This window comes from Monodon monoceros, unplaced genomic scaffold, assembly GCF_005190385.1.
Source record: "Monodon monoceros isolate NGI ecotype Baffin Bay Population unplaced genomic scaffold, NGI_Narwhal_1 Super_Scaffold_19, whole genome shotgun sequence".
NCBI lineage: Eukaryota > Metazoa > Chordata > Mammalia > Artiodactyla > Monodontidae > Monodon > Monodon monoceros.
In genome coordinates, this window is record NW_021703775.1 from 54035414 (window position 1) to 54048514 (window position 13101).

The 13101-nt window shown below is 47.5% G+C and overlaps 1 protein-coding gene across 2 annotated transcripts in view; it reads right to left on the minus strand.

Moving 5' to 3' along the window:
- Positions 1–11350, minus strand: part of MTA3 (metastasis associated 1 family member 3) — a 172934-nt gene extending 161584 nt beyond the window's left edge. Inside the window, exon 1 of one of the 2 annotated variants that reach the window (XM_029231780.1) lies at positions 11235–11350. The gene's annotated coding sequence lies outside the window, so the exon portion shown is untranslated. Of the gene's footprint in view, positions 1–1966; positions 1986–11234 lie in introns of those variants that run through there. The other variant, XM_029231781.1, reaches the window with a different exon arrangement.
- Positions 11351–13101: the final 1751 nt, after the last annotated feature.

Consider the following 13101-nt stretch of genomic DNA (forward strand, 5'->3'; position numbering starts at 1 on the left):
AGGGGAGGGGGAAGTGAAGGGGAGGGGGAAGTGAAGGGGAGGGGAAGTGAAGGGGAGGGGAAGTGAAGGGGAGGGGGAAGTGAAGGGGAGGGGGAAGTGAAGGGGAGGGGACGCCGAGGGGTGGGAGCAGGTGCCCGCCCCCAGCGCCGGGCTAGCGAGGCCGAGTTCCCGGCCCCCCGGGAGGCCGGAGCGCTTGGGGCCAGCAGGGAATTGGGGAGGGGGGGCGGCGTGGGGGACCTAACTGGAAGTGGAGGGCGTACCAGCGTACCCCGGCACCTGCCCACCCCGAGACAGGGCTTCCTCCCCGCTTCTGTCCCTGGAGAGACCCAGTCTGTGTGACCTCGAGCACGTGAGCCCCTGACTCGGTGCAAACACTTGGATGCAAATAAGTGCTCGCAGCAGGGCGCCTTCCTCGTGGTGATGTTAATGCGGCAGGCCTGGAGATGGCAGGCCCTGGAGCCAGGAGGACCCCAGGTGCCTGCAGCTTCTCCGGGCAGAGACTTATCTGGGGACAAGGCTAGAAAAACAGGCCCCTTCCCTTCCAAGTCTACCGTAACTATGTTGTCAGGTCTATCCGCGTTCACCCCAAAACCGGGCTGAATAAAACCTATTTCCCCACACCTGGAGGCCTTGCCTCTAGACAGGCTTGCAGTGCAGCCCGGCTGGGAGAAGAGACCATTAGAGGAGGGGGGCTTCCTTTGCCCTTACGGGAACAGGGCCCTACAGTTCATCATCACCACAGCCCCTCAAAAAAGAGATCGTGCCAATCAGCTTACTGTTGATGGACTGTTAACTGGTTATGTACCTAAAGCTTTTAAAGTTATTATTTTCCCATGCGAATTCTCTAGACAACCCCTGTTTTCTCAGCCTTCATACCCTCACAGAAACAAAGAACCAAGTAGAGTTGAATCTGAGCTGGCTCTCCCCCAAAATGAGCACAAACAACTTTCTTTAGAGAAGCCAATCCATTCCAAGCTACTCCCAGACGTTGTTGTAAAATACACATGAAGATGATCCCTTACTGTCCTAGGTTGTTTGGAGTTTCTGGTGCTTTACAGCTGTGTGTTGTTGACTCTGGCTTTGGGGTCTGTGCAGGGATGGGAAGTGTCCCCAGAAAAGAAGATTGTGTTTTGTTTGTCTGGTGATGGCATTTGTGACGGTCCATTATCACAAATTACTGAGGTGAAAAAAATAATTTTCTAGATAGCTGAGGGAAAGTAAAAAATAAAATAAAAAATAAAGTACCTTTGCCTGAATTACCTTGATTGTGTGACCCAAGTTTCTTTAAGTATAAAATGGGGGCACACTAATTCCACTTCACAGATGGGGTAAGGATCAGTTGTGATATCTTAAAATGCTTTGTAAACCATTCAGCACAGAGCACTGTGCAAGTACAGGTGTCTGTTGCTTTTTTTTAACTCAAGAACGTTTCAGATTCCCAAAGGTTTTATGCCATGAGTCAAATTGTGATCCTGCATCAGCTCTTTTGACCTAGAGAAAAAAGCAGAAGTGTTTTGTTATGCACACTGCATAACTGTTATTTCTCATAACCCTTTTACTGGAGATCCCACGGAAAACATATTGTGACGTATCTGACATCACCCTCTCCATTTCTGAGCTGACACCTAAATAGGTTGAATAATTTAGCTGGAGTCAAACCATAAACTGGCAGCAGTATTGGGATAATTCAGCCCTTTCCTTTGGCCTAGAAATCTCTTAACCAGGAAGAATTTCTCCAAGTGAAAAGGCCACCTGGAAACCATAAACTGCAAAGGAATAATAGATCACAAGCTCTACTAAGGGGTTTTCCCATTATTTTTGAATAAATGAGCAATTTCTCCCCTTCAAAATATTTCTGTTTCTGTTAGTTCCTTTTCTCATTTCCACAATTTTGTGCACCTTACCAGGTACTAACCACGATAAATGGGCAAAAAGTGCCAAGAAAACTCCCTCCATCCGTACCTACCTCCTCCCCTTAAGAACAGCCTTATCCAGGAGCCCCAACCCCACGCCCTCCATGAAAGGGCTCAGAGTTTGGGGGGAAGGGGATGAGTAGTAGGAGGTAATGATGGTGGCAGAACCCAGGCTCTTCCTTCCTCTAGATTCTGTGTAGTTTTTTTTTTTTTTTTTTTAATTTATTTATTTTGGGCTGCGTTGGGTCTTTGTTGTTGTGTGTGGGCTTTCTCTAGTTGCGGCGAGCAGGGGCTCCTCTTCGTTGTGGTGCGCAGGACTCTCACTGCGGTGGCTTCTCCTGTTGCAGACCACGGGCTCTATAGCACAGGCTCAGTAGTTGTGACTCACAGGCTCTAGAGCGCAGGTTCAGTAGTTGTGGCGCATGGGCTTAGTTGCTCTGCGGTATGTGAGATCTTCCCAGACCAGGGCTCAAACCCGTGTCCCTTGCATTGGCAGGCGGATTCTTTTATTTTTTTTAATAAATTTGTTTATTTATTTATTTTTAGCTGCATTGGGTCTTCATTGCTGTGCGTGGTCTTTCTCTAGTGGAGGCGAGCAGGGGCTACTCTTCGTTATGGCGCACGGGCTTCTTGGTGGCTTCTCTCGTTGCAGAGCACGGGATCTAGGCGTGTGGGCTTCAGTAGTTGTGGCATGCAGGCTCAGTAGTTGTGGCTCACGGGCTCTAGAGCACAGGGTCAGTAGTTGTGGCACATGGGCTTAGTTGCTCCACGGCATGTGGGACCTTCCCAGACCAGGGCTCGAACCTGGGTCCCCTGCACTGGCAGGTGGGTTCTTAACCACTGTGCAACCAGGGAAGCCCAGATTCTGTGTGTTTAACCTCTTTCATCTCCAGATCCTGGGCCAGTGTCTTCTACATAATAGGTGCTCAATATCTGAAAGAATAAGTGCCCGTGAATGATGGGCTCAACATAGAGAGCCAGGTGCAGAGTTGAATGCAGGGACTTTGTCTAGGAATCTTTTATACCTCCTAATATCAAAGAGGTATGCACATAAGAGAGTTCAGCAAATGTCTCTAGATTGGAAAAAAAAAACATACAAAGAAGGGTGGAAAAGCCTGTGCCTTCAAAGAAAGCAAAGGCACTTCTACCTCCTCAGGCTGCATGGCTCAGATCACAAACTTGTCATCAATCAACCCAAACTTCACTCCTAGTTTGACTGTTCAACTTTAACACCTTGAGCAAGTTGCTTAACCCCTCAGGTCCTCAAGTTCTACAAATCATGACTACTGATTGACACCTATGGCGAATGCTTATGCTAAAAAGTGAAATATACAATGTGTTGGGCACATGTTAAGCTTCATACTTACATGTCACTTCTCTCTATTCCAGCCATCCTCATTACTAAGAAAGAGGGGTCTCTCAGATCATGCCAGAAACCCCAGGGAAAATCCAGCCTCCGCAAGGGTAAAATTTCCTGGCATGGCCGTTGTGATTAAAGAACCACGATAAGGGATTGCCAAAAGGCCCAGAATCTTCCCTGTACAGTCCCCAGCATCCCACAGCTTAGCTGAAAAAAAGTGGATGCTGCAAGAAAGCTATAGATAAGACAGAGGGTTGGTTTTTGTCTCAACATCAGGATGGAATTTTTATACATGCAAAAAAAATAAGGGCTGGCCAGAGTCTGGGAACTTTCTGATATTGAACTCAAGAAAGCAGCCTGGGGGTCTAGAATGTAATTAATCTGAAACCAGATGCCAGTCTTTAGATAAGTACCATATCTTGTCCTTTGTGTTTTCTTTGATTTCTCTCTCTCTCTCTTTCCCTTTTCTTTCATTAACTTATGTGTTATTTAGTAAAAATTCTTTTGGAAAAAGGCCAGTCTCTCTCAGCTATTCCAAGGTGGTCCTGGGTTTTACAAGCAGATGACTGTATTCCAGAAGAAAGCAAGAATCAAAGCAATGGAGCCCCTAAGGGAAAGGAAACCAGAGTTGGAGTTTCCTAGCTTCTTTAGCCATGGAGCTTCTCCTTCCATTGATCCCCTGTGCTAAAAACATGAAACCCAAGACCAGTCCCAGATCTTAATTTTTGGAAGTGTGTGTTTTAGGATTCCATGATTCTCTCATGCCCTCAAAGAGGAGTTAGCTCAGCCATTTGGTTGCATCCACAAGGAGGTTCCTTCTCTAGTGACAACATTGCCTCCAGATACTGGAAAAGGGACTGGAAATCACAACGTAGACAGGGATGAGCCCCTGGAAGGGTAACCTAATTGACCTAAGTGCTCTTATTTTTCTTAATCTATAAAGTGCTGGAGTGCTGTGGATTTGAATTGGCGATGATGACAGCACAGGGTGTGGGGTCAGGAAATAGAATCCTAAAAGGCAATGGGAAGTGTTGAAGGGATACAACAGGGAGTGTTTGTAGGAATGACTCAGATAGCAGCAAAGAAAGTGGATTGGAGAGGCTGGAGAGTCGAGTCGAGGCTGTGAGATCAGTCGGCAGGTTGGTGCAAAGGGATGATAACCTAGAGTAGAGGCAGTGGGATATGAGAGATGTAGATGGGTTTGAGAGAGACTTAGGGGGTGGGAGCTACAGAATCTGGTGCCTTTGGGGAGGTTTGGAGTAAAAGGGTAACATCTGGTTATCAGCAAGTGGGTGGAGAGAGATGTGATTCAGTGAGTAGAAAGTACAGGAGGGGAGGCAAGTTGTGGGGAAGAGGGATGGTTGACAGGTTCAGTTTTAGACAAGTTGTGTGCAAGGTGCACTTTGAGCGACTTCCCTGGCGGTTCAGTGGTTAAGACTCCACACTTCCAATGTGCTTCCAATGCAGGGGGCATGGGTTTGATCCCTGGTCCGGGAACTAAGAACCCACATGCCGTGCGGCACAGCCAACAAAAAAGAGGTGCCGGGCTTCCCTGGTGGCGCAGTGGTTGAGAGTCCGCCTGCCGATGTAGGGGACGCGGGTTCGTGCCCTGGTCCGGGAGGATCCCACATGCCGCGGCTGGGCCCGTGAGCCATGGCCGCTGAGCCTGCGCATCTGGAGCCTGTGCTCCGCAACGGGAGAGACCACAACAGTGAGAGGCCCGCGTACTGCAAAAAAAAAAAAAAAAAAAAAGAATGAGGTGGATGAACAGACCTGGAGTTTGAGAGATCTGGGCTAGAAAAACCCTCTTCTGTGTCACCGCCAGCTGAGAACCAGGTCTGTCTTGTCTGAGGAATAAACCAAACCCTGCCCCCAGGGGAAGAAGCAGGTTCCCTGAGTCCTTCAGCTTGGGAGAAAACAGGTTTAGCCGGTCTAGGTCCAGGAGATCAGAGTCCAGGTCCAAATGTGCAAACAGGCAGGGCACGGGCAAAGAGCCACGCAAGTCACTGACCAAGACAGATGGTGAAGACAAGGGGGAATGCCCAGGGCTGACCTCCCACAGGCAAAATTCTCAGCTGGAGAGAGTTCTGCTCCCAGGATGAAGAAGGCAGCTGGGGTAGGAGGGTGGGAGTGGGGGATGAAAAGAACAGGAAGAGAAGGGAAGGGACACAGCCTAATAAAGCAAATCTGCCTATTTCCTAACTTAACCCTCTTCCCTCTAAGATGGTATAGTGGGTTGAATGGTGGTCCCCCAAAATATATGTCCACCTGGAATCTGCAAATGTGACCTTATTTAGAAAAAAGGTATTTGCAGATGAAATTAATGATCTGGAGGTAAGATCATCCTGAATTAGGGTTGTCCCTATATCCAACGACAAGTGTCCCTGTGTGAAACAGAAGAAGAGAGGACACAGAGTGAAGAGGAGAAGGCATGTGAAGGTAGAGGCAAAGACTGGTGTTCTGAACTATAAGCCAAGGCAATGCCAAAGACTGCCAGCAACCAACAGATATTGGAGAAGAGGCGTGGAACAGATTCTCCGTCAAAGCCCCCAGAAAGAACTAAGTTTTCTGACACCTTCGTTTCTGGCTTCTGGCCTTCAGAACCATGAGGGAGTAAATATCTGTTGTTTGAAGCCACCCAAGTTGTGGTAATTTGTTGCGGCAGCCCTAGGAAACTCATACAGACGGTAACCACCCCTTGATTTTAAGTAAACATAGATTCAGCCAGAAGACACTGAGCACTATATACAGAGACTAAGGGACATACAGAGACTAAGCTGAATAAAAGAGAGATACATAGAGAGAAGAGGGCCCAGCACCACTCCACTTAAGTCCTGCTCAGATCCTTTAGACAGAGCTCAATTTATCTCATCTTGGTTTGTCTCTCCTTCTGGCTGACATGGTTGGCTTAGTAGTGCTAAGAGAAAGGAACACCCAGATGTGATGCCCCTCAGCTAAGTGCCAGTGTAAGCATCCCCCAATTTTTTTCTTCCCCAGCACACCTGTGAGCTATCACACATTCCCATGAGCAACAGCAGATTACCAATAAGGTAATGCACCTTTTAACCCCTTAATTGTGTTTCTTTGTCAGGAAGCACTCCGGCTCCTCAGATCCCAATCAATGCTTCTATGGTGGGGAGTAGGGTGGAGGCTACCAAGAATATAAGTCTCGTCTACAAAAGTGCCCTTTTCATTCAACAAGTAGATAATGAGTACTGTTAAAGGCATTGTGAACAAGATAGACAAAGCAAAAAAAAAGATAGACAAAGCACCTGTCTCCCTGGAGCTTATATTCTAGTGGAGAAGACAGAGAAATCAATCCATAGATATGCTAGTGTACAATGATAAATGTCCTACAGAAAGTAAATCCGGATAAAGAAACAAAAAGTTATGATGGTGGTCAGGGAAGGCCTCTTGGACATAAGAACTCAAAAGAGACCTAATGATGGGATGAAGTGAACTACTGGGACATGTGGGGAGCAACATGCCAGGACAAAGGAACAGCAAGTGCCAATTCCCCAAATCAAGACTCAGCCTGACCTGATCGTGACCTAGGAAGGCCAGTGGAGGTAGGAGATGAGATCAGGGAAGTGAGCAGGGTCCAATCATGTAGGGCCTAGGAGGCCACAGTAAAGTGTTTGAATTTTGTTCTAAGTATAATGGAAAGGTTTTTAACACAGGAGTAACAGGGATCTGATTTATGTTTTAAAAAGATCAACTGGAATATGAAGAACACAAAGTAGAAAGGGGCTAGTCTTGACTTCCAATTCAATAAAGCATGACTGGAGGGCTTCCCTGGTGGCGCAGTGGCTCAGAGCCTGCATGCTGATGCAGGGGACACGGGTTCGTGCCCCGGTCCGGGAAGATCCCACATGCTGCAAAGCGACTAGGCCCGTGAGCCATGGCTGCTGAGCCTGCGCATCCGGAGCCTGTGCTCCGCAACGGGAGAGGCCACAACAGTGAGAGGCCCGCGTACCGCAAAAAAACCAAAAAAAGCATGACTGGGGACTTCCATGATAGTCCAGCGGTTAAGACTCTGCGCTTCCACTGCAGGGGGCTTGGGTTGATCCCTGGTCAGGGAACTAAGCTCCCTTGGCCAAAATAACAAAAAAGCATGACTGTGTTCTCTGGAGGCATCAAACCTCCCTGGGCACTAGGAATTCAAAACTTACCAATCCAAAGTTTATGTGATGGAAAACCAAAACTCCTCCTGTGTTTCATTTGGCATAATAGTGAGAGAGACCCCTTCCAGCTCAAACTGTGGTACTGAGACCTGTACGTAATGGCAACATACACTGGCTACATTTTAAAATCCTATACCAAATCATACTGGACAACATCTTGTCATGTAGGCTGTAGTTAGTTCCCCTTACACCCAATATTGTCACTGAGTTTTTCCTAGGCCATTCACCTTTCTTTCAGCTACAAGAACCAAGTTCTTTTTTTTTTTTTTGCAGTATGCGGGCCTCTCACTGTTGTGGCCTCTCCAGCCGCGGAGCACAGGCTCAGGACGCGCAGGCTCATGGGCCATGGCTCACGGGTCCAGCCGCTCCGCAGCACGTGGGATCTTCCCGGACTGGGGCACGAACCCGTGTCCCCTGCGTCGGCAGGCGGACCCTCAACCACTGCGCCACCAGGGAAGCCCAAGAACCAAGTTCTGAACCAAGTTCAGACCAAGAACTACATCTTGGTCATGGGGAACATGGTAAGACCAGTGAATTCCATGAATATGAGCCACTTACTGCATTTTTTCATGTTAAATAAAGTGCCTTGGTTATAAGTGATGCTGCATATAATATCATGACCTGAAATAAAGCCTCCTGAAAAGTTCACACAAAAAAATAAACCCCAAAGACACCAAACGTCACTTGGGCTGCTGTACAGAGGATGGACTGAGGGGAATGGAAACACAGAGGCTTGTTAGGAGGCTAACATACTTTGAGAGAGAGGTGACAAAGGCTTGGAATAGAATGATAGCCGTCATGGCTAATAAAGATATATTTTTAAGATAGAGCCAATAGCCCTGGCTGAAGGGTTGGATGTAGGAGACGAGAGGGCAAAATCCATGAACATTAGTACTTTCAAGTGCTTGTAGATATCTGTTTCGAATAGACAACTGGGTCTGGGCTCTGGAGCTCAGCAGAGAGGCCCAGGCTAAAAATGCAGTCTGGGAGTCACCACTATGTAGAAACTCCGTGAAGCTGGCGACTGGTCAGATCACGTGGGAGAGAGTATAGATGGCAAAGAGCATAGAAGCCTGAACCCTGGGGCAAGCCAGCATTGAGGGCAGAGGTCAGTTCTGCACCTTGGCTGTACCAAGGAAACTGCTATTATAATACCCAGGCCCCACCCCCAGAGATCCTGATTTAATTAGCTTGGAGTTGACCATGATTTTCAGTTAAGAGAAAAAAATCCTCAGGTGATTTTTTTAAATAAATTAATTTTTTAAAATTAATTTTTTAGTTTTGGCTGCGTTGGGTCTTCATTGCTGCACACAGGCTTTCTCTAGTTGCAGCAAGCAGGGGCTACTCTTCATTGCGGTGCGTGGACTTCTCCTGTTGCGGAGCACGGGCTCTAGGCGCCGGGCTTCAGTAGTTGTGGTGCATGGGCTTAGTTGCTCTGTGGCATGTGGGATCTTCCCGGCCCAGGGCTCGAACCCGTGTTCCCTGCATTGGCAGGCTGATTCTTAACCACTGCACCACCAGGGAAGTCCCTCCTCAGGTGATTTTAATGGGCAGCCAAGATTGAGAACTATTCAAGTAGTGATCAGGAGAGGAGAGCCGCAAAGGGGGACTGAGGGAGCAATTAAGGAACTAGGAAAAAAGCCTGACGAGTACAGGTTCCAGGAGCCATGTGACAAAGGGAGGGGCCCAACTGTGATAAACCAGAGCAACCAATCAACCACTGGATTTGGCAAGATGGTGGTCTTCAGAGACCGACTCCCCTGCCATCTTTTCTTTTGGTGGTTTCTGACTGTCGAAATCCTAGGCAGCTAGAAAAAAATTGGTAGGGTTCTGGCCTTAGACGTCCTACGGTGTAGACGACTCCAAAAGCACAGAGGGGGGCTCATGAACCCCCCTGACTGAGGGATGGAGACTAGAATTTGCTCCTTTCATCAGCTCCTTTTATCTTTATCCATAGGTTTGTAGCTGCTGCCCTTTCTAAAAGAGACTGAGGGACTTCCCTGGTGGCGCAGTGGTTAAGAGTCCACCTGCCAATGCAGGGGACACGGGTTCAATCCCTGCTCTGGGAAGATCCCACATGCCGCGGAGCAGCTAAGCCCGTGTGCCACAACTACTGAGCCCGTGTGCCACAACTATTGAGCCCGTGTGCCACAACTACGGAAGCCCGTGCACCTAGAGCCCGTGCTCCCCAACAAGAGAAGCCATCGCAATGAGAAGCCTGTGCACTGCAACGAAGAGTAGCCCCCACTTGCCACAACTACAGAAAGCCCACACACAGCAACAAAGACCTAACACAGCCAAACATAAATAAAATAAATTAATTAATTAATTAAAAAAATAAAATAAAAGAGACTGAGGGAAGTTATCTGCATCTTAATTTCAAAAAGGATAGAAAATGTTGGAGGGCTTTGAACTCCCGGATAAATAAATCGTTATTTATGTTTCCATTTATCTCTGTGAAGTTTTGGAGGAAAAAACATGAGTAGTACAGAGTTGCCCCAAGGAGCTTCTTTTACAAAGCCAGGACAGGACCATATTATTAGTGGCAACTGATGCGATGTTTCCCGTTCAATTGCCCAGATCAGAGCGCTGAGGACCTGGCTCCAAAGAAAGGGCACCTACAGGCAGTATAAGCTTTTTGAGGTTTTGGCAAAGGATGCCCAGGACCCATCCAGCCAAATCCTATCATTGGTTGTTTTCTGTAAGAGGAGACCAAGTGTCCATCCTCTGGAAGTCCTGACTCCCCTCCATCCCCGACAGGCTTCTGGTTTAGTGGGTGAAATTTAGACTGTGTTCATGGAATAGAGGGTGGAGCCCACGTTAGGAGCCAGAATTCTGGAAGCCGAGGGAAGAGAGAAGGCTCCAGCATTTCACAGAGTCTCCTTCCTGTGCCCTTGAACCTGGCTGCTTCCTCACGTCAGGTGTCCCCGTTCTCTGCTCCACACTCACACAGAACCTATGTTGGACCCAGGTCAGAGCAACTTCAAAGGCAGAGTCTGAAGACTCTGTGGCCTTGGTGTTCCCACCTCTTCCACTCTCCCCACCAACACACACCCCCTCGCACCTCCACAAGGCCCCTCACATCTGGGCTGGAGTGGGGGCTGCTTGCCTGTCACAATCACTGCCTCCAGGAGAAGATTTGAGGTGAAGCTTTCAAAGCTCCACTGACTTCTGCATGGTAGCCCAGCTTCTCCTGAAGCAGCTGCAGCAGAGGCCAGGCCCTGAGACTTGAGGGATGGAGCGGCTCCCAGCCAGTGGCATGTTGCTGGGATCTGATGCATTTTTTATGATGCTGGTGTCAGCGTGGCTCCCAGGCACCAGGGGAAATGGAAAAGGCACTTGGGCCTGTGCTGATTAAACTAAATATTTAAACAGGAATCAGGAATTGAGGCAAAATCCATTTTTCTTCAGTAAAGCAGAGAGCACCACAAATGACTTCAAGGGTGAGGACTTGATAAACACCATGCAGATCATAGGGGAAGGTTGGGCGCCCCTGGTTTATGGCTTTCCTCCGCTGTCAGATCCCAGTTCCCTCTCCAGGGCAGATCTAAAGGGTTTGCAGGGGACTTCGGAGTCGAGAGGGAAAGGGGAGTTGGAGGACCAGAGGAATTGTTCCAGAGCCAATGTGGGAATGAAATTAGGAGACACCAGAACAAACTCTGGCTGGATTCATGCCTCTGGACCCTTTTGCGCCATTCCTGTCTTGCGATATCTGTTCTTCCCGGTCTGGTCTGGAGAGATCTGTGCTACAGCATCTGCCCACAGGATCGCGCTTACCTTTTGATTAGCTGGAAGGAGGATGATGGGAAGTTGGGCAAACATGGACCAACCCTCTTGTCTTGATTCTTCTTATTCCACCTGAGACAGGTCCCAATTAGGAAGCCGTCCTCCACCCGCTGCACACAAACACAGAGGAAACCCTACACAGAGAAGACACAGGGGGAACAGGGCCCTCTATTTACAATATCCAGAAATCTCCAGTTATGAGGAAAGAAAGATCTCAAAAGGTGATTTCCTGGTGGAAAGAAACAGTTGTCATTTGGCCTGGCTTCTCCCGCTGTGCTTTTTCCTCCCGGTGGTTTCCCTCACTTGTATTTCTACAGCAGTCACCATTCCTGGTTCCCAGGGACGTGCTTTTTCTCAGTCCCTGCATGAACAAACACCCTTACCCTCCTTTCCTCTAAAGATAGCTGAGACGGCTGACATTTTCAAAATTAACTTTTATAAGAACTTAGGCAAGAAAAGGAAGTAATTGCAGGAAGTACAAATGCAGAAGTTCAAAATTTATTGAGATTGTGTGTTTAGTCGATGTGCTATACTCTGGGTTACCTTGATAGATGAAAATAGATTTCTGATCCTCAAGGAGTTCACTGTCTGATGGAAGAGGCAGGCAATTCGTATATGATGAGTTACAATCTAATAAAGTAAAAGAAATAATTGCTCAGAATTGGTAGCAATTAATACGGCCTGCTGCAGGGGCAGGGCTGGTCAGAGAAGTCTTTGAGAGAAGGTGTTATTTGATCTGGACCATCAATTAAAATAAAAACTTTGCATGGTAAACAGTCAAAAAGGACATTCCAGACAGAGGGAAGAGCATATAGGAAGTACATGCATGACATATGAGAACCAACTAGAAACTTGGTTCAAAGCCAGATTGTAAAGGCCTTAAATGCCAGGCTAAGGAGTTTGACCTAATGCTGTAGGGCCTAGAGGCCATGGGGAGCTAACACTGTTATATTTGTATTAAGTAAGAAGGATAGCAGTGGCTAAAATTTAATAAATTGGCATTTTATTTTTATTTATTTATTTTTGGCCACATTTTGGGGCTTGTGGGATCTTAGCTCCCCGACCAGGGATCGAACCCATGCCCCCTGCAGTGGACATACAGAGTCCTAACCACTGGACAGCCAGGGAATTCCCAGTAAACTGGCATTTTAGTTTTTGTAACTAACATGTGAGTTAGGTTAGTATAAATACATAAAATTTCTGGGCCTGCAGAGCTGACAATAGAGCACAGGCAGCCATGCTCCCTGTAAGACTTATCTTTAAATTCAACAGAGAAGTATTTGAAAAGACAAGGGGTAAATTAGAGCTCATCGTGTGAGTTCCATTTTCTTTTATCTTGGTATTATGGACTGAATATTTTTGTCCCCGCAAAATTCATATGTTGAAATCCTAACCCACAATGTAAAGGTGTTAGGAGGTGGGGCTCTTTGGGAGATAATTAGGTCACAGAGTGGAGCCTTCATGAATGGGATTATGAAAGAGAGAGACCCCAGAGAGCTCTCTAGCCCTCTTCCTGCTATGTGAGGCTACAAGTCTGCAACCCAGAAGAGGGCCCTCACCAGAACCGGTTCCTACTGGCACCATGATCTCAGACTTCCAGTCTCCAGAACTGTGAGGAACAAATTTCAGTTGTTTATAAGATTCCAGTCTATGGTATTCAGTTATAGCAGCACAAACTATCTAAGAAAATTTGGAAAGGTGAAAATGACCCATATATGAGGAGAAATGGTATTATTGCCTGAAAACCCTTCCTATGTGTTGGCTCCCACTTCAAAAAATCCCAGCTGTCTGGAGGATGAGGTCACCTATGCCCTGGAGAATTTTTGCGAGGGAGAAGCAAATGAAGGTTTTGGGGCTC